The sequence below is a fragment of the Vulpes vulpes genome, chromosome 6 (assembly GCF_048418805.1).
Source record: "Vulpes vulpes isolate BD-2025 chromosome 6, VulVul3, whole genome shotgun sequence".
Classification (NCBI taxonomy): domain Eukaryota; kingdom Metazoa; phylum Chordata; class Mammalia; order Carnivora; family Canidae; genus Vulpes; species Vulpes vulpes.
Window position 1 is genome coordinate 25,190,614 of NC_132785.1, and position 26,442 is coordinate 25,217,055.

Genomic DNA, 26,442 nt, shown 5'->3' on the forward strand with positions numbered 1-26,442 from the left:
ACCTCTCTTAGGTCTTAGAAATGAAAACCTAAACAGAATGTACTTCTGACTGCTTTAATACCTTGAAAAAGAACAAAATATAAAAAAAGGCAATCATTAATACATAGTGATATCTGCAAACTAAATTGCAAAGACTAAATGTTTGGTGTTCCTGTAAGCTGCTAAGATTCTGAACAAAAAATGTAATCATGATGAAATGAATATCGTCGGAGTTTGTCCCTACTAAAAGACCTGCCTTAAAAAAGAATCACAAAAAGACATACATTTCTTTCTTTTTTTTTTTTTAGAGTTTATTTATTTATTCATGAGACACAGAGAGAGAGAAAGAGACAGAGACAGAGACAAAGGCAGAGGGAGAAGCAGGCTCCATGCAGGAAGCCCGGTGCAGGACTCGATCCCGTGACTCCAGGATCAGGCCCTGGGCTGAAGGCAGAGCTAAACCACTGAGCCAGCCATCCGGGCTACCCAGACATACATTTCCGATTCTGGAAAAGAAACAAATTAACTTAAAGAATAGCAAGTACAATTTTTGTTTGTTTGAAGTAGTCATGCTTTGCTCTAATCTGATTTGTGATTTGGCAATATATGACAATAGACAAATTATTTTTTAAGTTAAAATACACAGAGGTGTGAGCCATCGAAAATTCAGCTCCCAGTATTAGAAAATTTGAATGTGACACACTTATCAACAACCTGTTAAAGACTTCCATTGCAGTCAATGTATAAACATATAGTTGGAGTTTGGGGAAGTAACAATTAGAAATAAGAAGTGAAAAAAAAAAAAAAAAGAAATAAGAAGTGAGACAATACTACTGAGAGCTTTAAGATTAGGTTTGATCAAATTGTAAACCTAACTTAATAGTATCCTCAGGTCTACCACCTATCTTTTGGTCATTGCTACTTCACTAACATGTCCTTTTTTCCTTGTATTCTCCTGTTGTTAGGTTTTTCCAAGTAAGACAGAATTGAAGACAGTAGTAAAGCTGAGGCCAGGCGTCTTCCAACAGCTATTCTAGCAAATGAGATCATGGACGAATGGGTGAGGAGGGGCCATATTCTGTGTTCCAAATTATGAGTAGTGGACTCTCAGTGTCAAGAGGCAGTTGATTAAACGATAGGATTAGTGACAACTGCAACATCAATTCTGGTAGCTCAGCCCCTTGACTGCAGGGTATGCTTAAATGTATTTCTTTTCTAACTCTTCCAAAAATTTTGTAAACAACCAAATACCCCATTTTAACTTCCATTCCACCCAAAATATCTAGAGTTGTTTCATTGTTGTTTCAATTACTGCAATGAACTGTGATACAACAGTTGTCCTTTTTTTAAAAAATCAATTATCTGGGATCCCTGGGTGGCGCAGCGGTTTAGCGCCTGCCTTTGGCCCAGGGTGCGATCCTAAAGACCCAGGATGGAATCCCACATCAGGCTCCAGGTGCATGGAGCCTGCTTCTCTCTCTGCCTGTGTCTCTGCTTCTCTCTCTCTCTTTCTCTCTCTGTGACTATCATAAATAAATAAAAAATTTAAAAAAAATAAAAATAAAAATCAATTATCTTCTTTTACCCTACATTAACATATTCAACATAATTTATTAAATACCAAAAATGTAGGGAAAAATTCTAAGTGGTTTATATTTATTATCCTTAATACACAGAATGATCCTCTTTAGTAGTTATTACTGTCATTATTTTACTAGTATGAAAGCTAAGACTAAGAACCGTTAAATAGTTTCTCCCAAAGTTGCACAGCTAGTTGCATCTGAAATTCATCCCCAGGTCTATTTGATTCCTAAGGCCACACTTTAACTTATTTGATATACGGATTTTAAGAAAGGCCCAATTATGGAGGTGATAGGACAGGGAAGTTGGGAAGAAGGGCACAATTGATGTAATATAGTGAACAAGTTCGAAAGGCTTAGCCTAACTGTTCCAATTCTACTGCCAATACTTTCCATCATTGCCTTTTAGGTAAGTTAAATATTAATTCACTTTCTACGTCTAAGAAAACACTAATAATTATTTCCCTAAGAGTATTGTAAGAGTTAAAATAGTATACATGCAGTTTTCAGATCAGAAAAGGTACATGTATTGGTTCTTTTTTCCTCTCTCTACAGCTCAAGAGCACATATTAGTAAATTATATCATATTTAACAGTAGAGCATAGCATATTGTTAACAAAATAAGTCCACATTGTTAATCATATCTGTTTTTACAAAACGTATATTAGTGTGTTTCTCTTCTTTTCACAATCACCTGAATACATTGTTAGCTGAATAAATCAATGTTCCAAACTTGAAAAATTGTGATTGCAAAATAGATTTATTATTGAAATAGAGATATGGCAGAGGGGTTTTAATGAAAGGCAATTTTATTTTTTTATCAAACTAAAAGTAGTTATTAAAATGCAAAAAAATACCAATCATTAATTTCATTGTAGATGAATTAGTATAACTCATTCATAGCATTAGATGTATTATGAATTAACAAGAATGATCTTTAGCTTTAATAATGAATAATCATAGGTACTGAAATTAATAAAAAATATATTGTCTTGACCCTAATTTCCAATGAAAATTTATAGGTTATATTTTAAAGGTAATGTTGTTTTTCCTATAAGAAGGTAGAATAAGGAACTTACATACCATATCAATAGGAGTAACTGTTTGTCTCTCCCCCACCCCAGATATCAACTACATGTTTCCTTTGTTTTGTTCCCTGTAAAAAAAAAAAAATAAAAAAAAAAATACTATTCTGAAAATTAGCTTTATTTTTTGTGTTCATATCTGCCTAATGACTATTATTCAAGGCTTCTTCAGTTTTAGGCTACAGAGGTCAGTGGAAAACAGCTAGGAATTCTGACTTTGGAATCAGGTAAACTTGGATTAGATTTCTCTCTTCAATATTGACTATTTTTAATGACACTAAGAAAATTATTTAAACTCTATGACTCTTAGATTCTTCTCTGTAAGTGGAGATAACAACCTCTGCCTCCAACTATTCTGTGGATTAAATGAGGCCACACACCACACACACACACACACACACACACACACACACACACACACACTATTTATCACTATCTAATTTATAAAGCTTAACAATATTAAGGAGATTCAAATTTTTGCAATACTCTGAAGAAAATTCTTTTGCAACTTCCTCCTCTACTGATTCTTTAGAACAAGGTTCATTCAAGTTTATAAAGAAGTACTTTTACTTTTTAGACTTCCACAATTGGACAATAATGGAACACTTAGGTGGAAGTTCAGGATTTTTTTTTTCTTGTTCTCCTTAACATGCTTAAAAGGGTGCTAATACTTGTTTCGGTGAAATCATGGTGGCTTCTGTTCAGAGACTAAAATGAAATAAAACTTTTTGATTATGTACTCAGGAACATTTGTTATGGTGGGGTTTTCATATTTAATGGTAATGGTAAAGCAAATGATAGAACCAAATAAAGACTAGAGACAATCTAACCTATTACAATAGTACAAAATCTAATAAACTTAGTTTCTCTCAATCATATTGTTAAGCATGCACTTTCTTTTGCCAATTTATCATACATGCTTATTGCATGGCAGTGATACCCTACATTCAATGAATATTTGATACATTGCCTCTAATGCTTTTTTGTGGCTCACCTAAATGCGATACACAAGTTCAGATTTCTATTTTCACGTTACAAAATATAAAGGCATTTAAAGATTTTCAATAATTGTCCCTTTCCCTTCTTATATTGTCCATTTCTCCTTATGTTTGTTAATGATATAGTTTAAATCTTTATTCTCCAATGCTATGGCACTGAAGATTAGCAAATGGCTAAGGCATCACCAATATAGGCCCCCAGAAATATCAATCATGGTTAAGGTTAGCAATCTATGAGAGCTTATTTATTTTGCAATTCCTCATAAGAACAAATATTTTATGATCACTAAAATGCAGAGATAGGGCAAGACAGGGAGGGGCTAGGAAAAAAAGAAAAAGGGTGCAAAAAGAATGAAGAAAAGACAAATATAAAAAGCTACTTCTTTCCACTGTTCTCCAGAGGACGAACAACAGAGCTTCCAGTCATATATTCATGACCTGACTGGTGAATTTGGCATGGGCAGATACTCTCATTTCCACTCATGTCTTTCTCATCATTTTGGATCTCCCTGCCATGAGATAGGGAGCACCTACCTTTGTACTCTGCCCTGAGTGGATAGGCCTAACATATGACTTCCTCACTCTGGCCTTAAGTGAGCATTTCAAAAAAAAAAAAAAAAAAAAGCTGCTTCCTTTCACATCTGGTTCTCAACTAGTATCTTATTTATATATGGGAATGACTCAAGCACTGGAGGACATTATCACTCAGCACTCAGATATTAAGTAACAATAGCATCCCCGAATAACTGAGACAATGTCAAATATTCCTTCCCCACATTTCAAAAGGTTCTTTAGTTGAAAGCTTCATTACCATACTTTGATTCTTTATAAAATGAAAATTATGATGTTAAAATGTAGACACTAATGCCATATTTGGTACGAAAATATTATTTAGGAGCCATAGAAATTATTAACTCATTTAAATCCGTATTAAAAACATACATCCAACTTGAATTTATTGTAATGCTAGTAATTCTACATCCAGCAATCTATTTCCTGTGTCCATCTGTCAGGTGGCTCTAAACTTGAACAGGAATGTTCAACAATACATTTCTAGAGAAGGGTTATTTTCTATATGGTGAATATGTTTTCCATAAAAAATATATCTGATGATATAAAATGTATCAGCTTGAGATACAGAGGAGATATTTTCTAGTCCTTGTCTTCTAAAGTAACTGATCATCAATAAGTCACCTAGTCCCTATACATCTCACTTTATTCATCTACACATTAAATTTACTAGACTGCTTTTTTACATTATTTATCAGACCTAAAAAACAACACATTTAATTTTAAATGTCATATACTTACACATCGGATACATTTCAAATGAGTGAATTTGGAATCTTGCTAAGAAAGAAAGTATTCCAGCATAAAAGAATTCAAGAATACATATATGCTGCAAAGACCAAATGTTTTCTTTGAGGAAACATGAGTGAGAAATCCTGTGTAGTATTTTAATAGAATATATTTAGCTAATTCCTTTAACTTAACACACATCCTGTTTTTTTGAAATGCAAACAATATAAATAAGCTGGTGAGCTCTGTAAATAAGAGAAAAACAAAGCGATGGAGTTTTTCTCTGACCTGAATGAAGCTAGCAAGTGTTTGAATTCACATATTAGTATTGTCCATACTGTACCCTACTCTGTAACAGTGACATAGAAGCTGTAATTAAGAAATGATCTTTAAGAGGAAAAAGTAATGAATCCAGAATGCATTTTGTTTAGTCGATCTAAATGAAGGGGTGGTTGATTATCATGTCCAAAGCAAGCAACCAGGAATACCACTTCTGATTATCAACAAGTGGAACCTCTATAATGATCTCAACACACACACACACACAGCTTTGGATCAAGTGAACATGGTAAATATTTAATATCTATGACTTTTTTTTTCCAAATAGGCTTACCATTTTACTTTCAATAGAAATTTAGATACAGGTTGCTGACTTAAGAGTTAATAAAGACATAGGCTCCACTAGCAGAATTAATATTCAAATGGCTACATTGTCTCTAAGGCACTTGAATATCAAAAAGGAAGAGGAGATTTTATTGATCTGGGAAATGGCAGCAGGTTATGCTTATTGTATATAATAAAGACTATTGATTTTGTTAAGCAGAAAAATGGCACTTTAAAAAGCCCATTTCATATCAACTGCAACAGAATAGTGCTTTCCACCAGTCTGGAAGTTTTCAGAATCATTTTAATGGAGGAAAAAGTATAATTTGCCAGGGACATCCTTTATACCAACAGAATGAGAGTTCATTGCTATAATGAAGGTTTTCCTCTAATATCTAAATTGAAATTGCAATCTATTCAACTATCTTAAAATTATAGGCAATGCTCTCCCTGCAATAAAAGGACCACATATTAAAGAATAATTTTTTCAGCCTATACACCTAAGGAGCTTGAGAAGGAAGAGGTTTCTTCCTAAGGAAATATGGATATGTTCAAAAGTTGATGATGGCTTGAATAGAAAGCCAATACACTTTACTTCAGTAAGTTTTAATTATTTCAGGGAGTAGTAAAACCTAAAGTGCTAGAGGCCTGGAAGTTACTGCAATCTACCACTAAATCACTGTTTATTGATGTTTTATAATGTGCTGATGGAAATGACAGAGCGTGCTACCACATTTATACAATAACTTGGAAATAAGACTGATAATTTTTGTATAGTTCCACAAACTAGTGAGTATAACTACTTGATATGGTCTACTACAAGGTATTTATTTTGCTTTTGAGTTTTATAATTCACAGATTTATTATGAAATAAGTTGTTGGCAGACAGGCTAGAGTCCAAGTTTCACTTAATTCACCATATATCTAAGACTGATCACAAATTTTGCCAGGGGACAGAGCTAGACTACATTTTCCAAAGTCACTGATGGTAAAGTATGACCATGTGCCTGAGATCTAGCCAATAGACTGTGAAAAGTGATGTATACCAATTTCAGGGCTACCACAGATTTCCCTATGTTCTTATCCATGCTCTGTTTCCTTTCCAGCTGGCTGCCGTAAAGATTACCAAAATAAAATATGAAGACAAATGTTGGAAATGGCCTAACATCTACCTTTGTAAGTTCCTGATTGATAGTGTGGAGGAGAATTGCCTGGCCCTGCTGTCTTTTTTGCTCACTTAGAACTATTATATCAGCAAGAAATAAACTCACAATATTTGAGCTATTATTTTTACCTATTATATGTAAGAATTGCTATCATTATTTTGACTGATACAGAAGTTTGTACCTTAAATAGAATATATTGTTGTAAAAACAATCAATGTTGAATTATGTCGTGCTTTGAAAGGCAGGCAGCAGACAACAAGATCACATAGTAGACTGGAAAGCTTGAGAGGTTTGCTGTACTTTTGCATAACACCTGGTGTAACTATTGCTACTAACAATTTGAAAGAAGGACAAGTACTTACCAAATCTGTGGCTCTAGAGGAAAATGTTCGTAAGAGTCAAAATGGTATTATCTATCATTCTTTCTTGTTTTTAGCAAAATATTGCAAGAAAGAAATGATTTAAAAAAAGAATTGACCAGATTGCAAACAAAAATGAAAGGGAACAAAGAATAGTCACAAAACTGGAAACTCTCAGGGTTAGAAGAATCAGCAGCTCTGGATTCTAAATAGTAGGATATAAGTCTAAAGAATATTTAGATATATTATATATAATATATCTAATATATATATAATATATATATATATAATATATATATATAATATATACTTATATATACTTATATATATATACTTATATATATATATACTTATAATATATATAATATATACTTATATTTAGATATAAATATCTAAATATTTAGATATTTATATCTAAATAAATAGATATAACAAATTTATACACTTTACAAATTCCATAAAGACCTCTCAACTTAAAAAGTAAACAGGAATCCACCCCTTGAGCAAAGATCAGATGCTTAGTGGAAATTGGTACCTTCCCATTAAAATCTCTTACCCATGTTTCACCAGGATGAGGAGAGAGAGATAAGCAAAGAAGTCGTATTTAAGAACGAGGCCAAGTAAAATGCTTTGGGTCTGTTCATAGGTCCAGGAACTGCCTTGAAGCAAATTGGTCAAAAGCATTCCAGATACCGGGGGGGGGGGGGGGGGGGGAGTGTATTTCCTTGACTGTGTGCTGAGAAAGCCTGTGTGGGCAAACCAAATCAAGTTTTGATTTGCAAACTCTCATCAGAAGAAAGCAGATCATGTAAGCTGTGAGGCCCTCAAGGAGAACACATGCCCAGTACCTACGTCAGATGTGGCTGTTAGGAGGCAATGGATGAGATAGGACCTCCAAGTAGGCAGGAACTAGGGGACAAAAGAGAAAAACTGGTAAGAGAATTTATACTACAGCAGAATCTGGGTACAACAAAGGAATGTTCTCTGGGAAAGAAAAGGTCTTCACAATGCCAGGAGGCTATGTGTCCAGCACAATTTTATGACTCTTATTATTCCTTGTTTCAAAATGGAACACATATAGTTTACTGTGTATGCACTTTTCCATATTTGTTCCTCAGTTGTGTGTTAGGAGGGAAATGGAGGCAGGTAACTGGTCTAGCTTATGGATCTTCAGCCATGAGGAATTATGGAGATTCTGGATTTTGAGCTGTATGCAGTTATTCACTTTGTATTAACTTCCTCAGAGACTAGGTGATTGATTTTTCTGTGTGGGAAACTAGGCATATATTTTAGTTATCATGAAAGTGGCCGAAAAAAGAGAATGCTTGTTGTCACAAAATCTACATATTTTCCCCTTCAACTTGAATACCCAGCTAGCCCTATTTCTAAGCCAAATGTGCAGGTATAGACCTGTGACTGACCTCTTAGCCTTAAGGAGCAGGAACGAAAGTGATGTGTACCACTGCAGGGCCTGGCCCATAAAACTACCCTAAAATCCTCTTTTTTTTTTTTTTCCAATCTGGTAATTGGCAAATTGGTAGATGACCATCATTTTTTAGAAGTCAAGGATGACAGATCATCTCCCGTCTGGGTTTCTTCATAGTTTTGTGGGAGTCTCTCTCTTATGACTTCTGCATCTGCCCAAGATTTTAATGATCATGATAAACTTCTAATGTTTTTAAAAATTAAAGATTTATAGACCAGAATTTCTAAGCACTTAATATTAATCTAATGCTCATGTTCCTTGGTTTCCCCTCTACTGAAAAATACTATAAAATAGAAGTATAATAAAACAATTTCTGAAGAAGGATACTAGGACTCCAAGCATAAAACTTCTGATGATTAAACTTCTACTTCAATTAAAGAACTTATAAAAAATAAAACCGATCTAAGTACTGAAATAGATAAGAAATGCTATTTTTTATGTTTTTATGTCTCAATGATTCAGAATTTGTGTGAAATGCTGAAATTTATATAAAATATGGAGATACGAAAGATTTATATTTTGGCATCCTTTAGATTCTAATTCCTGTTTACCTGCATAAAACACTGAGTAGATTTTCTTCCCCAAATTAAGTTTTTTACATGATTTTGTTATTCCTAATTTAAGCTGGAGAATTATCTTTGCAATCTTAGGAAAACTTCACCTAAAAATCAATTTTATTGCAGTCATAGAAAGTAACAAACATTATTACTTGCTAAAACTCATTTCTTCCTATCAGCCCAGTTTAAGTAGATGAGTTCTATGATTATGCCAGCTAAGTGATTTATGTTCTTCTTGAACTTCTATGGCAATTAGTAATTTTATATTACTTTATATTTTCTGTCATATATTATAGTTTCTTTTACAGATTTCCTATTATAAAACTCTCATTGAATGTTTTCACTCAGTTCCTCCTTTGTGCTTCATCTTCAAGTCACTACAATATATTAAAATTAGAAATTGTGTTTTGCTCAATAATATATGCTATTGCACCAATTCCTTTATGGGGCCTCTTCCAGGTCCTGTACTGTACCAGGGTATCAGATTTGGAGCCAAATCTTCAGGAGTATCTTCCTGACTCATGAATTTCTATCTAATGTAAAGTTTGCCTTTCTGATCCTATTCATAGTTCCCATCTCCTAAATTTGGTAGCCACTGACTCCCTGTGAATCCACCCAGCTTGAATTTCCACTTGACTAAATTTAATATGTAGAAGGAAAGTAAAATTTCAATTTACTAAGGGCCAGGACCATGTACAGTCAATATGAAATTGTTTAAAGTAATATTTGTGTATATAAATGAAACAAATGTAATACATCTTTCCTACTTTTAACAAATCTGTTTTACATGTAATAAGTACAATTCTCAAGAAGTTACATAGCTTAAATAAAGACAAAAAACAAAAACCCATGAGTCCTTCCAGGAAAGCAGCTCTGAAACTAAACCAAAAGAAATAAAAATAGCCTTTTCTTTCTTAGAGTATGAACACAGAATCAGAGTGAAATATATAAAATATTAATAATAATAACTTCTTTGAGAAAAAGGGATATATGAACATTGATCTCTGAAGATCTTATGGTATGTATGGGGTATCAGAAACAAAATTTATATCCATAATCTATACCTTTTTAACATATATCATAGATACATTTTGAGTTAAATACGTATATTAATGTTTTTTCAGACATGTATCACTAGAAACTGCAAGTGCATATTACCTTCAGACAAATATATATGCTCTTTATGCCTCAACATTTGACACTGAGTAATGTACAGAATTGTTGAATCACTATATTCTACACCTAATACTAATAACAGTCTATGTTCAATTATGAAATTAAAAATAATTTTTAAAAGCCCTGAAAAAGTAAAATATAATTAGAAAAAGAGAATAGTTATGCGTTTTCCCCCTAAAATCTTTTGCTAATAAAATTAAGAAACAACTAATGGGTTTCTTTTGTAAAGAAAATTGTGAGGGAAGTAGGTCCACGAAGAGAGGCAAAATAGGAAACTGGGGTTATCAAGAGGCATTCGTCACTCTGGCATCAGTGTTAGTAGATGAAAGCAGTTGATTCCTTTCTAGGTTGGAGGAAAAAGAACATATTGTGCAATTATGTCCTGTGCTGAATATATTGTTGGCATTCAACCAATTAATAATAACAAGAATGAAAACAACTCTGTCTGCGATAAGAATAAGGCTTCCAATATTAGTCACAGTCTGCTTAGCTTTAGGTTGGCTTAGATAAATGTAGTAAAGACAAGGAAAACATCCCACTCCACACTTTTTGGCTAATTTAATCTCTTTGCTAAGTGCTTAGGTAGTACGGTGACAGACATAAAGAAAAATGCATGGATTGATTGCACTGATAGATAAATAGAGTCCATTTTAGCACAAAGAAAAACCTTTATAATTAGATGTGAATACCTGGTTTCTTGCCATCCATCACATATGCAAGTTTAGGAAAGTATTTTTGTAATGAATTAGAAATGAGTAATATTTCATAATACTCATGATGCATTATACACATCCTGCCATAAATGGCTCAGTCTGTACAATCATAAGATTCAGAAATGGTTCACCTCATTTCAAAGGCCTTTCCACATACGTCTCTGCCAAAATTTTTTGAACTTAGTATTTTTCAAACATGTGAATCATCCAAATTTCGCAAATGTTTTGTGCAATTTTCCTAAAGCAACTACTGAAGTCCTATGTAATTTCTTGGCAAACGGAAATCCAATGGTTTGTATTTAGTCAGCCCATAAATTGAGGAGATACAACCTTCATAAAAACGTTCTGGGGCCCTAATTTAACCAAATGATACCTAAGAAAATAAGCAAAGTGAGCATTTTAAATAAAATTTAGTTTAGTGATTAAAGCAACAATATGCATTCTAGTTTATATACAGGTCCTAATACTGAACCCAAGGGGGAAAAAATCAAAGTAATTCTATACCATAGCCTCTAATTTTACAAGGAAGATAAAAAACACAAAGAAAAAAAGTAAGAAGGAAAGAGAATGGAGAGGGAGACTAAGAATGGACCAAGATATTTGATTAATTCTGCCCAGATCTGATCAGCACAAGAAACATGGATCAGATACACCAAAAATACCAGAATAATGACTGGAAGAAATAAGGAACAAGCCTATAGTCTAAAACAAGCTTGAGATTTTATTGTTATTCTGGAATAAATAACAAAATTGTAAAATAACTCTGAGTTTATACAAAGTTAGGGGACAGGAGTGGCTATCTTCTCTAGGTCAGGGGTGGCCTCTCAAGTTTTCCTGAAAAATAAGGGAAAGCAGAGAGTAATTTTACCAAAAAGGTTTGTGTGGTTTTATTTTAGGGGAGATGTCTGTTTATTTTGGTTTGTGCTTAATTCTTAAATATTGTCATCCAAAGTTCCAAAGTAAATGAAGCTATGACAAGGACTATAATGATGGAAACCAATACAGTAGATTATCTCTAAGAAAATTTACTTAATATCAACAAGACAGTTTGCTCTCTTTCCCTTAAGCTTCTCGCTAGTATCAGCACAATGAAGCCAATTCTTGAAGTTCTATTTTTAAAATGTCCATTTCTTATAACAAATACAAAAGGGGATTTGCCTATTTTCATTCAATTTCACAAGAAATTGGGGAAGCATTTAAAAGGTGAGTTTTAAGAGATTTTTAAGTATAAATTTCTCTTGATTTTTAGGAAATAACTACTAACATGACAATAAAGACAATTAATAAAGGGTGTATAAAATTATTAATGGATCTGCATTGCTTCATATTCTGAACTCCCTGCTTCAGGTAAACCTTGACAATAAAAATGTACAAAATACATTTGGACAATTAGAAAATAATGAAAAGCATTCAAGAATGACATTTGACAAAGGCAGATAAGGGAATATTGTACTTGAAAAAATGAGCATTTATAGATCAGCTGCCCCTGAAGTGATAAATCATAGATTATTAAGAAAATTGTATACCAGTATATTGAATCACTTGCAATTAGTTTGGGGATAAAAGGAAAATGGACTACACCTAATTAATTATGACAATGAAAGATGTTGATTCAATGGAAGACATTTACAAATTATAAATAAGATAAAAACATAAAATTTAGAAATTAAATTTAGAAAATAAATCTACATTTGTTTTATATATATTTTATACATATAAAATTTAGAAAATAAATCTACATTTATAACTATATATGTATATATTTTATGCATGTAAACCTAGCAAAGAAGCAATTATAGAAAGACTACTATTGAAAGAAAAATATACAGTAAACAGACAAAAAAATTTGTAGCACAGAATGAGCTATGAAGGAGATGTGGAAGCAATGTGTCATGGAGTTGTAACAGGATGGTACCAATGACTAGGTGTACTCTAGCTATGACTTGAAATAACAGAGCTCAATTTAAAATCTCAGCTTCTTATTTACTAGCTGCAGGACTTTGGGCAAGCTGCTTAATATTTTTGATCTTCACTTTCCTCCCCTGTTGAAGACCTCAAGATCTATACCAAGAGTTGATATGGTAAGGTATTAAAGGCCTAGCTTACAAGGAGAAACTGATGTATGGAATCAATTCAAACCTAAAGTGAGTTAGACTAACTCAATTTCTTCATACATTCTTGGAATTATCTTCCTTGGTTACTGTGATTTCTTTGCTAAATTCCCCAAAATTAGTGCATCAGAAAATATATCCAATTAAATAAGACACACACAATAAAAGAGGATATAAACGATACTCAGCAACTGTTTATCCCAATTATTATAATCAATTATAATTATAACCGTTTTATTTAAAATTGTAAACATAAGGCTAGAAAAAGCCTTCGTGTAAAATATAATTTAAAATAATCTCTATAAAATATAAGGTTTTTAAAATTTGTCTTGTTTATGACCATGCCTTAAAAGTTGTTTCTTACAAAGAAAACAAGATTTTTAATTTTTTTTGATACTTAAAAAAGTTCCAAATCAATAGAGAACATAATTCTTTCTATGCACTAAAATTGGCCTTTATCAAATGATTATTTTCTTTCTTTGCAATATGTACCCTCTGATTTTAAGACATTTTAGGTTTTAAGTTTTAGAGTAATATAAATATTTACAAAGGGATGGAAAAAGCAAGAATGCATTATACCTATTTTGTTTTGTTTATAATAACATTGCATTAATCAAGGCTTCGTTCAGATAAATTGAAACTGGTTCAATTTCTTCTTGTCAAGGAGAAGAATATAAATGTTGTACAATTGTATAATTGATTTTGTGATTCAAAGGGGCTCTTTAGTAGAGATAATTTATCAAAGATGACAAAAATGGTAAATGAGTATTTCCTCGGAATTTGGAGAATTTTCTCATTGAAATGTTGAATTTACAAATGTTCAATGATCTAACAATCAAAGATTTTTCTTGTAAAACATGTTCCTCAAAAGCTTTCTTCATATTTACAGTTTTTAATCCAGATCAATTCTTCAACCTTATTTCAATGTTTGGTTTTCTTTCATTAAGAAAAAGAAGACTATGAAGAAAAGATATTGCTATGGTATATTAAATAGAAAGAACATTATTAATAATTAGTTGAGCTTACTATTCATCTTCTAAACCCCAAACCCACTGTCAATTTAGGTTGTAGTTCAAACATTATTTACAAAATAACATTGATGTCAAGAAACTGAAATAATACTGCTGAATTTTATATACGGGTCACATAACATAATAATATATTTATCAAAAGCTTTCATATATATACTTTTTTCTGGTTTATCATTCTCATTTATGTTTGTAGCTACATCTATTTTCACTGTGTCTACAATAATAATATTGGGAAAATAATAACCTTCAAGGCATCAGATGAAGTCTCTGGTGATGTCACATTCACTCTGACATTTATACTGACTTCATTTATGACAGACTGAAGGTGATGAACAGGTCCAAGCAAGAGGTCACCTTGTGTCAAGACTGGTATACAATCTGTCAAATGCACTGACTGTGAGTCTGCTAATGAGGAATTAACTAGACGGAATGTTGCTATTTGACTGTTTTCATGCACTCCAAACCTGTTAAACAATGCTAATCAGGTGTTTATTAAGTGAAACCATTATGCCAAACTTGCTGCAAACCTCACCATATGTCAGAGAGGTTGTAACATATTATTCATCCATTTTAAAGCTAGATTAATAAGAGTCATTTACTAAACTTTTCTTTTCTTAGCCTTTGGCTATGCCTTAGAATTAAGGTTATACTTTTATTTCAGTGTTTCTTTAAATGGACACACTTAACTCCACAAAACTATTTTAAGTGAGTGCCTCTTGGTGAAAAGCTCTTTTCATTTATTTTTATATTGAAAATCAACTATTTTAATTAGGTAAAAGAACACTTATTTCAATTTGAGCAAAACTGGTCTAACCAACAATGTTTTTTTTTTATAATGGAATGACTTGAAATATTTATTTATAAAATTACAAATTTTTGCCTAGAAGTGGGCACATTTTAAGGGTCTTCATCTTACAATTTAGTTAAAAACAAGAAGCAGTTGCAAATAACTTCTGATTGGACATAATTACACTTAAAAATATCTAAGGACTTCTAATTTATTTTATATTTCCTTTATATAAAAAGATATTAATTATGAGCTCCCTGTATATTGATACCTAAAGGAACATTTCGTAACCTAACATGATGGTATCTTCCTCTCATTCTAAGACAAGTGTCAGAATTTATTTAACCATACAAAACTGCCATCTCTCATAATAGTTGTTTCTATACTCTCTGTATGTTAATGTTTCGCATTTTATAAGAAAATAGCTTTTAATTCATCAGATCTAAGTTTATATGCAGAAACATTAACCTACCGCCCATATGATTTGAACAATTCGTGTACTCTATCAATTATAAAATTTGGATCAATATATTTGGCCAGCATGAGTTTTGAGATAATCAAATGATATTGATCTATCATGCAAATTTTAATAGAAAAGTACTTTAAAATTAAAGCTAAAATCAAGGTTCATATTGATATCTAACAAATATTTTAAATATGTGAAAATACTTTATAATCTCTATGTAATAGCTTCAGTTTTACATCATTATCATATCCCTATCACTATCCTCATTATACCATACATACCATGTGTTTAGATATTTCTATCCAACTAGACCTCAGCTGCTAAAAGCAAAAACTGCATTATCTTTAAAAAGTTGTCTTTTTATCAAAAACCATCTATATTATGTACAGAAGGCAATGACATTTTGTTGGTTGTCTACACATACAGATTTATTTTATTTTATTTTATTTTTGATTTTTATTTATTTATGATAGTCACAGAGAGAGAGAGAGAGAGAGAGAGGCAGAGACATAGGCAGAGGGAGAAGCAGGCTCCATGCACCGGGAGCCTGATGTGGGATTCGATCCCAGGTCTCCAGGATCGTGCCCTGGGCCAAAGGCAGGCGCCAAACCGCTGCGCCACCCAGGGATCCCCCCCATACAGGAGATTTAATGTCCAGTTTGCCAGCCTCAGCTGTTGAAGTTTCCTGAAGAAAATTCACTATTTCTCAGAAATTTGTGAAGACCCTTTGAGTTTCAAAATTAGAATTAGATGTCCTTTCTATGGATTACCATAACACTGTACTTCTTTTCAGAACACTTTCAATATCTCACTAAATACAAGTTCTATGAGGATAGGGACTATGAGGTATAGATAGATGTACAGATGTATGCATATGTCATAGTCTCATATATACACATATTTTGACATACATATACACGTATGTGTTTACATATGCTTAGAATAAGGCTGGCACATAGTATGTGTTCAATATGAAAAGTGCTTTAATTTGTTGAAGCAATGGATGAATGTGCAGTTTTTATAGCTGTTAGAAGAAAAATTCATTAAACACTATATAGACTGAAAAAAGAAACCTAATATGGACAATCATTTCCTTTTGGCTTAGATCTTAGGAGTCCTTTTGCTTGATAAAGATTGTCAGAGGTACACCCTCCTCATGCTTCATCTCCCTACAGTAATTTGGACATTGGAGCAAACCATAGATTATGTAAACTAAGATAGAAGAACAACCTCAGGATAATATACATTTCAGAACAAATATTTTTAGAGAGACATGGAGTTTTAAAGACAAATGAAAAATTTATTTAGTCTAATCTCTAGTGTATTAGTTACTTATTATGTAAAAACTGCTGTGTAACAACCAACACACCACAGAAATACAAAGGATTACAAGAGTTTATGAAAAATTACCTGCCAAAAAATTGGACAACCTAGAAGAACTGGATATATTCATAGATATATAACCTTCCAAAACTGATTCAGAAAGAGATGGAAAATTACAACAGACCTATTATTAGTTATGAAGTTGAATAAGTAATCAAAAAACTCCCAGGAAATAAAAGCCCAAGACCAGAGAATTCACAGGGGAATTCTTTTATTTTTATTTTTATTTATTTATGATAGTCACAGAGAGAGAGAGAGAGATAGAGAGAGAGAGAGAGAGAGAGAGAGAGGCAGAGACACAGGCAGAGGGAGAAGCAGGCTCCATGCACCGGGAGCCCGACATGGGATTCGATCCCGGGTCTCCAGGATCGTGCCCTCAGCCAAAGGCAGGCGCTAAACCACTGTGCCACCCAGGGATCCCTCACAGGGGAATTCTACCAAACATTTAAAGAAGATATAATATCTATTCTTCTTAAACTATTCCATAATACAAGAGGAAAGTTAGTTTCCAAATCTGTTCTACAAGGCCAACATTGCCCTGACACCAAAACCAGGTATAGATACTACAAGAGACAGAGAAACAGAGGAAAAGAAGAAAGAAAAATCTCTGATGAACATAGATACAAAAATCCTCAAGAAATATTAGCAAACCAAGTCCAACAACACATTAAAAAAAATCATTCACCGCAATGAAGTGGGTGTCATTTCTGGGATTCATTTAATATTCACAAACCAATCAACATGGTATATCATGGTATATCAGATCAACAAAAGGAAGTATAAAAACCATATAATCATTTTAATAATGCAGAAAAGGCATTTAACAATGTACAACATCCCATTCATGATAAAAACTCTCAACAATATAGGCTTAGAGGAAACATGCCTCTACATAATAAAGGCCATATATGAAAAGCTCACAGCAAGCATCAGACTCAATGGGAAAAAAAAAAAAAAAAACAGAGCTTTTCCCTTAAGTCAGGAGAGGACAATGATGTCCAAGTACTTTCCATAGATTTACATTCATGAATAAATTCTAGTCATATATGATAAGCATATGTAATAAACATTAGACATATGTTAAGTAAAACATATTTTTCCACTGCCATATTTTGGTGCTGAGCATCATCCCCTCAATTTCTTGTGCCACCTCTAGGCCAAAGGAATAGCTTAATGAAAAGTTTCTAATTCACTTAGGTTAATATTCATGTTCTTGCCTTGGATTCTGGCCATATACAGCCATGAGCATTTTTGTGCATCTCTTTTCTTACATTATTTAGTAATACCTGTGGCCTTCCATTATATTTGGTTCAACTTGGATTTTGTTTCTCCATCTGATATCAAAGTCATTGTATAGACTTCATGGCTTTGTCAGCAAGATCATGCTCTTTCTGCTCTGCCTGTCAATGTGCATGCCACATGCTTGTGGGTATGTATACATATGTGCATAAATATGTGTGCATATAAGACAAAAAGTTGAATCTTTCAATATCTCCTAGGTTTTCCCATATAAAATTTCTTCTTCTAAATGTAATATCTTTAGTGTACGTTGTAATAACAAGATATCTGAATTGAAACGTATTAATTATGCAAAATTTCAGTCATTGGAGATAAACCTGAAATGTCTTAATATATGTGAAGAAACCAAGCAACTTCATGCTGATGCATACACTTTTTGTAGCATTGTTATGAATTTGTCCTAGAAACACAGAGATTGGGATACATTTTATTTTGGGTGATTCCCACCCACAAAATTTAAATGAAAATTAATTATATCAACATATTGTAATTTTGCAAATTTGGAAAGATATTACTATGTGAACAGAGGACCCATAACATTGTTGGAGGCCCAGACAATTGAAGATTATTGATAAAACTTTGTAACTTTATCACTAATCAGCCTTGCAGTGTGTTAAAGCTTTCTATTTATTAACGTCGTGGCATTATGATATAGTGAGAAATATATGGGATTTGGAGTCAGATACTCTTGAAATACAAATTGTAGTCCCCATACTTGCAAACTGTATGAAGCTCTAACTCTCAAATCCTGTTCCCTTCCATTATAACATGGGTATAGTAATACTATACAATAGGATCTTTGAAAGTTACTTAAAACATATGTAAATCTCATAACATAGTAGCTATCAAATTTATTTTTTTCACTTTAAACTCTTTATAATTCAACAAAATGTTCTATTAGAAGTAAAAAGATAGCTATTTCTAACAAAATGTCTGTGAAAATGTGGAGATTTTTCACAACATGAAAGATTATAGTTCAATATTAGAGACATTCTATTACATCCTATTCCCCTGAGCTCTTAACTCAAATGAAGCACTGAGGACTAATTAATATGATTGTTTTTCATATATTTTGGGGTTCTTCCTTTGTTTTTCTGAATATTTCACAAAGGTAAATATGTTGCTTACACTATAGACCTCTTGGTTATTTATCTTGCATCTGTTTCAAAGTGAATATAAACAAGGCATTCTCTTTGAAGTTAGAAAAACTCAGTGACTACACAGATCCTCTGAGTATAAAACAAGAGAAAGAGGTTTTTGATTGTTAGAAAAGTTGATAAAAATGTAGACAACAAAATGAAAGGATGGTAGAGTTTTATACCCCAAAGCAAAAGTATTGAAAAATATTTCCCTTTACACACGATAACCCCAGGGATATGATAAAGAGATTAACTATATCTAGTCTTCATTCTGATTTACAGCTTCTATTTCCTTAATTGCTATTTTAGTTTGATGTTGAGTTTTTTCAACTTTCAAATGTAGAAACATACGTTCAGTTCTTTTGTGGGTATAAAAGTGTACCCACTTACTGGTCTTTCAGCTTATCATGTTTTAGAGGAATTAAAATTGATACTAACACATTATGATCTTAATATTTCTGAAGTATTTTTGTACTGTGAGTAGAAACAATATATTTTAGATTTTGATACAGAAGATTCAACACTTTAGACACTCAAGTTTCAAACTGAGTATCAATTTTCCTACCTGCTCATAGAAAGTTTTATCAGCAACACTTAAACATGTCAAAGCTTAAAATGAGAAATACCACAGGAGTTGATCTGAACTATCAATATTAAGGAAATTACTTTTTAAATTAATTGTATATTCATCATGCACAGCAGAGGTCTAGGCACAAAAGTATGAATATTAAGCTAAATAGTATGATCAAGAATAATTTTTAAACATTTTAATGGGTTAGTCATTAAATTTTATATTTATATCAACACAATTGAGAAATTTGTGAGGGCTAATTTGGAAGGGGCAAAAAAACACCAATTTAAAGTATTTTATTTTCTTGCTAAAAACATGTCTGTTCGAATAGTTTCCATTCGTAATTTTTGAAAAAGCTTCTAGTAATGTAAGTATCAATGCAAAAAATAAATGTTAAAAAAACTGGATGAGAGCCAAATCCATCAAATACTCCCTCCAAAAGATAACTTCCCAGAGTCCATCCCAGATGACAGTGCCTTGAACATCTTTAACTTTTCCATCAGAACCATTTAGCATTACTATGCTTCTGCGCAGCTGGAACATCACTACCATTGTCAGAACCAGGCAAACAAATTTATGATGATGTTCCTGGGAATATGGAACTAATGCAGAGGGGATTTCTCTGTAGTTCTTCATTAACATTTTATTCATTACAACAAGGGAGTTTTAAGAGTTTCCTTTTAAGCAAATTAGGTCACTGGATAAAAAACACACAGCATGGAAACACAGTGTATTACTACATAGAACAAAAGATCTGGTTAATAAATTATGATAATGGGATTAGTCATTTGCTAATGTTGAAAGGCACATTTAAATATTTTGGAACTTATAAAGAGAATAATTTTTTCATGTATTTATATTTTCTTTGTCTATTTGAGGGGGAGGAAGAATTTTTTCCTGAGTGTTCATAGAGTTCTTTAGATACTTCAAATTATTTAAGATAAATAAGTAGGCAGAAATTGTGTTTTAATCCTTAACTAAAAATGAAAAGTTGGAGAAAGCAATATAAGTAGATTAAAGAAACAGAATCTAGGAGTCAGTCTTCTCCATGAGAAGAATTTTTCTTTTTCACATAATCATTAAAAAATCCACTAAAGAATTATTTAAGATAAATAAGTAGGCAAAAATTGTGTTTTAATCCTTAACTAAAAATGAAAAGTTGGTGAAAGCAATATAAGTAGATTAAAGAAACAGAATCTAGGAGTCAGTCTTCTCCATGAGAAGAATTTTTCTTTTTCACGTAATCATTAAAAAATACACTAAAGATGGGTTTTTCCCCAAAAACAAACATGTCAGTTCTATGTATATCTCCCTTGATCCACATATACTTTCACTTTCTCATCATTTTTTAATGTACTTTGAAATGTTGAACATCCTAGTTAAGAGCTTTGACATATTTTCTTTTCCAAATCGATTTTAATTGTGTTCTAAAATGTTCTGCTCTCTCCAAAATGGATTCAATATGTAACAAGTAGGCTGAGAGACTTAGGAGAATATAGAGAATGAGGGGTGCTAATTCACATAAAGCACTGTCTTAGCTTGGGTTCCTTTGAAGTAAACTTGGAGATAAGGGTTAAGGAACTTGGGATATATTCAGATCTTGCTCTTAAAGAGAAAATGAGTGAAAAAAGTTTGACAGGACAGGTGATGGAGCTGAGCAAAGGCAGGATGTCCACATAGGAAGTGCAGCTCATAGTAATGCATACTTTGAAGGAGACCCTGCATCTTACACCCCTTTGTCTGTCAATTATTGTTTACAGACTGGGAGTGGTGGTATCCAAGCTCCCATCAGGAGCTGCTCTTGTTCAGCCTGAGGGAAAATTTGCAGAGACAGGGCCAGGTCAAGGTTGCCATTAACAGCCAAAGCTCATAGCAGCTGGGTCCTGGTACGTTGGCCATCTGGTACCCTAGGGATCTGAAGAAGACACCAACAATGCAACAACTACCAGCAAAATAGTAACTCAAAATATCTGGTCATATTATGTTTCTATAATGCTTTATAATACACAAAATAATTTTGTGTTCATTATATTAAAAATAGAAACACTATATATATATATTAATAGAAACAGTATAATATGTGTATATATATATACACATATATATACATACACACAAACTCAGTTCATAGAACACTAAATTTGAAATAGGAATCCTATGTTGGTATTACTGATGTCTACTATGTTTGGCATAGTGGTATCTTCAATTTTTAAAGATGGAAAAATTGAGGCACTGTGAATTCAAATAAAGCTATATAACTAATAAGTAGAACTAAGGTTTGCATCCAATTATTACAGAAAGATTATGCTTTTCTATAAGTAATATTTGCAAATCATGATTTTATACTTATATACAATATTAGAAATCATATATTTCAAAAAAACTTTAAACATAAATATTCTATTAGTAAAATACTCAGTTATATAATAAAATGCAACCTATACAAAGAAAAAGATTTTAATAATATAAAGGAAACAGGGAATAGTTATATTATACAGTCTGCAGAGGGAGATAGTGAGAAGAATCTCTCTTGGTGAAGTGATGCTGGAAAATTAAGAATTTGCTAAGTGAAATTTTAGAAGGTGAAAGAATAGGCATTCCCAGGGTCTTATACAGTGTCCAACACATAGAAGTACTTTGATATATATTTTTAAATGAGTGAATTACTAATTTTAGATAAGTAGGTAACAACCAAAACTGAGATGACAAATATCATGAAGTATGAAAAGGAATACAAGTGGGGCAAGAAGTGGAGATGAAAATGGAGAGGAAAGCAAGGATCAGATCATGATGTTTTTTGTGAGGATCTTAATGAGTTTCTCTATATTTTGAGGCAATGGAGAGACAATAAAGTTGAATCAGGGAGGGAGTATCTTTTTAGGATTTTGCTTTATATAGGTCAATCTGGTAGCCTTCTGGAGATTAACAGAAAGGGACAATGGGACTGAATTCAGGATGGCAATGAGGAAGTCACTACCACAATCCTGATTCACAATAGCCTGAATGAAAAAGATAGAAGTTGATTTGGAATTGAGTGGATAGCGGTACCCAAGTGGCTCAGTTAGTTAAGCGACTGACACTTGGTTTCAGGTCAGGTCCTGATCTCAGGTCATAAGATCAAGCCCTGTGTCAGGCTCTAGGCTTAGCTTGACATCCTCTTGGGATTCTCTCTCTCCCTCTCCTTCTGCCCATCCCCCCTGTTCTCTCTCTCCAAAATAAATAAGTCTAAATAGAAAGGAAGGAAGGAAGGAAGGAAGGAAGGAAGGAAGGAAGGAAGGAATAGTTGATAAATATTTGGAATCCAAATGACAAATTTTAGTCCAAATGCAAACTGTCATTGATGGGGCCCCAATGTTGATTACTAATCTGAGTCATTGGTAAGGTGGTATCTATACATTTGTGGATCTCAATTTAGAGGCCATATCAATGTGCCTCATGAATGAGCATGATTGGAGAGGCACAGAGTTGGAGTCAAACATGATGACCTAGGTATAGGAGTTGTACACCTAGATGCATAGTGGTTCTACCATTTGAATTGAATAGTGTATATAATGAAAGAATAAAAGAATGATAATTCCAAATTTGGAGGTCACAGACATTAAACACAGTGATAAATATGTGTGAAAGCAAAAATATTCTGGGAAGAATTGAATACGCAAGTAAACTTAGGCTAAGTGCTATAAGATTAAAGTAACTATTAAAATATGAAGATAAACATTCCTTAATGTCCGATTCTCTAGACAGAGGTGGAAAGCACATAGCCCAGTGCTATACATCTCTCAGACATGGAGCATTGGTCACAGTTCTGTCCCATTTTCCCAGAGTAAGAATTCAGGATCTCTTAATCCAAGGTTTTAGGAAACTATTAGCAATCATTTAGGAAAGGGAGGGAGATTGGATTCATATCTATATCATTTGTGTATCCTTGTGTATCTTTGTATATCCCACACATGTACACACAGAAATGGAAAATTTGTTATATAAACATATAACATATCTAATATATGTGTAATATATGTACATAATACATATAATAATCATATACCAAAATATCTCTAGAAATAATATACATGCTTAGAATACTCTAGTGCAGAAACACTTCATAATGAAGTCACAGATACTGTACAACAAGATGGATGGAAATTAGTTTGGCAACAATCCAAGAGTTATCATTCCATTGGGATTATGTATTTCTTCAATAATTTTCTCCTTTCCCACTTCCCCTACTGCTTTCCCTACTCCAGCCCTTTCAAATATATGAAAAATAAAGTCACTCATAGAGGAAAAAACCCTACAAAATCATGCAAGCATGCAAAACAGATAGCAGGACCTCAGGCACCATCAATTATGCTCTTCCTGTCTCAAATAAATCGGACCTCACTTTCAGGTGAACTAACTTTTGTGAAAAAAAAAATCCCTTGCACTCAGTCTATTCTTGACAACCAGAGCAAATAAAATTTAGAATATTACTAAGATAACGAAAGCTAACACTGCTTTTTGTAATCTCAATTTTCTACTTTCATATAAATGTGCTTTTCATCTTAATTGTCTGGACTGACACAGCCAAAGACAAAGAAGCAACCTCACAGACCAGGGCCCTATCAGCCTTATTAGAAAATGGACTTAATTGTCCAGCACAAAAAAGATTTGTTGAAGGGAAAGGGTGGGACAAAAGTACCCAACACAGTAAGATAAAGTCATATCCAGAAAAAAAAAAAGTTATACAGTCTTATCATAAACAGAATGAGCCACTTAAGAAACAGAAACACAGAAACACTTTATATGGAGGAGCTGATGGGAGACTAAGCACATTCCCTATTCATATAGTGCCTCCTTCCCTGATTTATACACTAATTTTTAGCCTGGTTATTTCTACAACTTACATATTTTTTGGTTAAAAACTAAGTGGTCTATACTAAGTTTAAATAACTCAGATAAATTGTAGTCACTTAAATTATATAGAATATATGCTTTAAGAAAACACTTTCTAGGGCAGCCCAGGTGGCTCAGCGGTTTAGCCCAGGGCGTGATCCTGGAGACCTGTGATCCAGTCCCACATAGAGCTCCCTGCATGGAGCCTGCTTCTCCCTCGGCCTATGTCTCTGTCTCTCTCTCTCTCTGTCACTCATGAATATATAAATAATTTTAAAAAAATAAAAGAAAACACTTTCTACTGATGATGCACACAAAATTTCCAATGTATAATATGATGAGATATTATGAAAGTATTTTATACCAATAACTATATTTAATTAAGAAAAAACACTCAAATTCTTGTTTTAAACTGAATTTTTATACATCTTAAACAATTATATGAATTCCTTTCAATTCAAAAGGTGAGTGCCCAAACATTGGTTACTAGAAAAAAAAATAAAGATTGTATGTATTTGAGAGAGAGAAAGAGAGCATGAGCTGGGGTTGGGACAGAGGAAGAGGGAGAAACAGACTCCTCACTGAGCGGATGGCTTGAAGCCAGGGCTTGATCCTAGGACTTCAACTCCATGACCTGAGCCAAGTTCAGATGCTTTTAACCAAGTGAGTAAATCAGTGTCCCAAGGTTATTAGAAATTTTAATATTCACTATTTTAATATTCAAATTTTAATGTCCACTATGTGGACATTCAGTGATAGAATCTTCTTCTTTATTTCAGTTTTGTTTAAAGTTTAATAAATTGCAACTAACTCACACAAACAACTCAACACCAAATGAATCCAATTAATTTCACTGAATTATTAAATCTGAAAGTTATAAAACTTATAAAATCATTATGACATTTGATGAAAATACTTGTAATAGTAAATGTTGAACCAATACAGAAGGTGGAAGCCCCAATGGAGAGGAGATAAATTCGCAATATACTTGCTAAGAACATCAGACATCACACTAGTCAATATTTCTAAAATAATATATTTACTGGTGGAAACAATAACGAAGTAATTATTATTTTGTTATATAAAGATGAAGAAATGGGCAGAGTATTAATGCCAATTTGCCAATGTTCACACAGTTGTAAAGTGTTAGGATCTAGGCTGAAATGTAAAATCTGGCTCTAGAGCCTAAACTCTGAAACAATACCAAGAAAAGTACTGAGAAATAATTACATTTATGGGCTGGAGTATCAAGGCTGTCATAATAGGAAAAAGGAGTGCTCAGAGAATGATGGAGATACAGCAGAAGCTCCCTTCATAGAAGTTAGGGTTTTGAAGAAGGCAATAGTGATCATATAAAACAGAGAGGTAAATAGTCATCACTGAATCAACATATTGTTTGTATCCTGTTGTGTACATGGTAGGATTTAGATTATTTTTCTATTTTTCTTTCAAATTACTTTATATAAACCAGAAACTAAGAGTTAACACTGTGACCTCGTCAAAACTATTAACTGGTAATAACAGCCCTAAAGAAATATTCAGGGTACTAAGCCCATGAAAATTATGTATGTCACACACACACAAACACACACACACACACACACACTCACACACACACACACGTTATACTTTTCTAGTCATCAAAAACTAAAACAAAATTCATCCTATCTTCAGTAATGCCTGAGCACATCTGTATTTACTCATTCAATGGTCCTTCCAATTGCATTTTACATAATCATCAATAATAATGGATTTAAACAGGAGGGGAAATAAAAATACTAT

At 32.7% G+C, this 26,442-nt stretch overlaps 1 long non-coding RNA gene across 1 annotated transcript in view; it reads right to left on the reverse strand.

Moving 5' to 3' along the window:
• Nucleotides 1–318: 318 nt before the first annotated feature.
• The window catches only part of LOC140599294 (uncharacterized), an 89,596-nt gene continuing 63,472 nt past the window's right edge, over nt 319–26,442 (reverse strand). The window contains exons 3-4 of the long non-coding RNA XR_012002000.1: nt 2,643–2,715; nt 319–485 (exon numbers count right to left, since the gene is read on the reverse strand). This is a non-coding gene — a long non-coding RNA (uncharacterized lncRNA). The remainder of the gene's footprint in view (nt 486–2,642; nt 2,716–26,442) is intronic.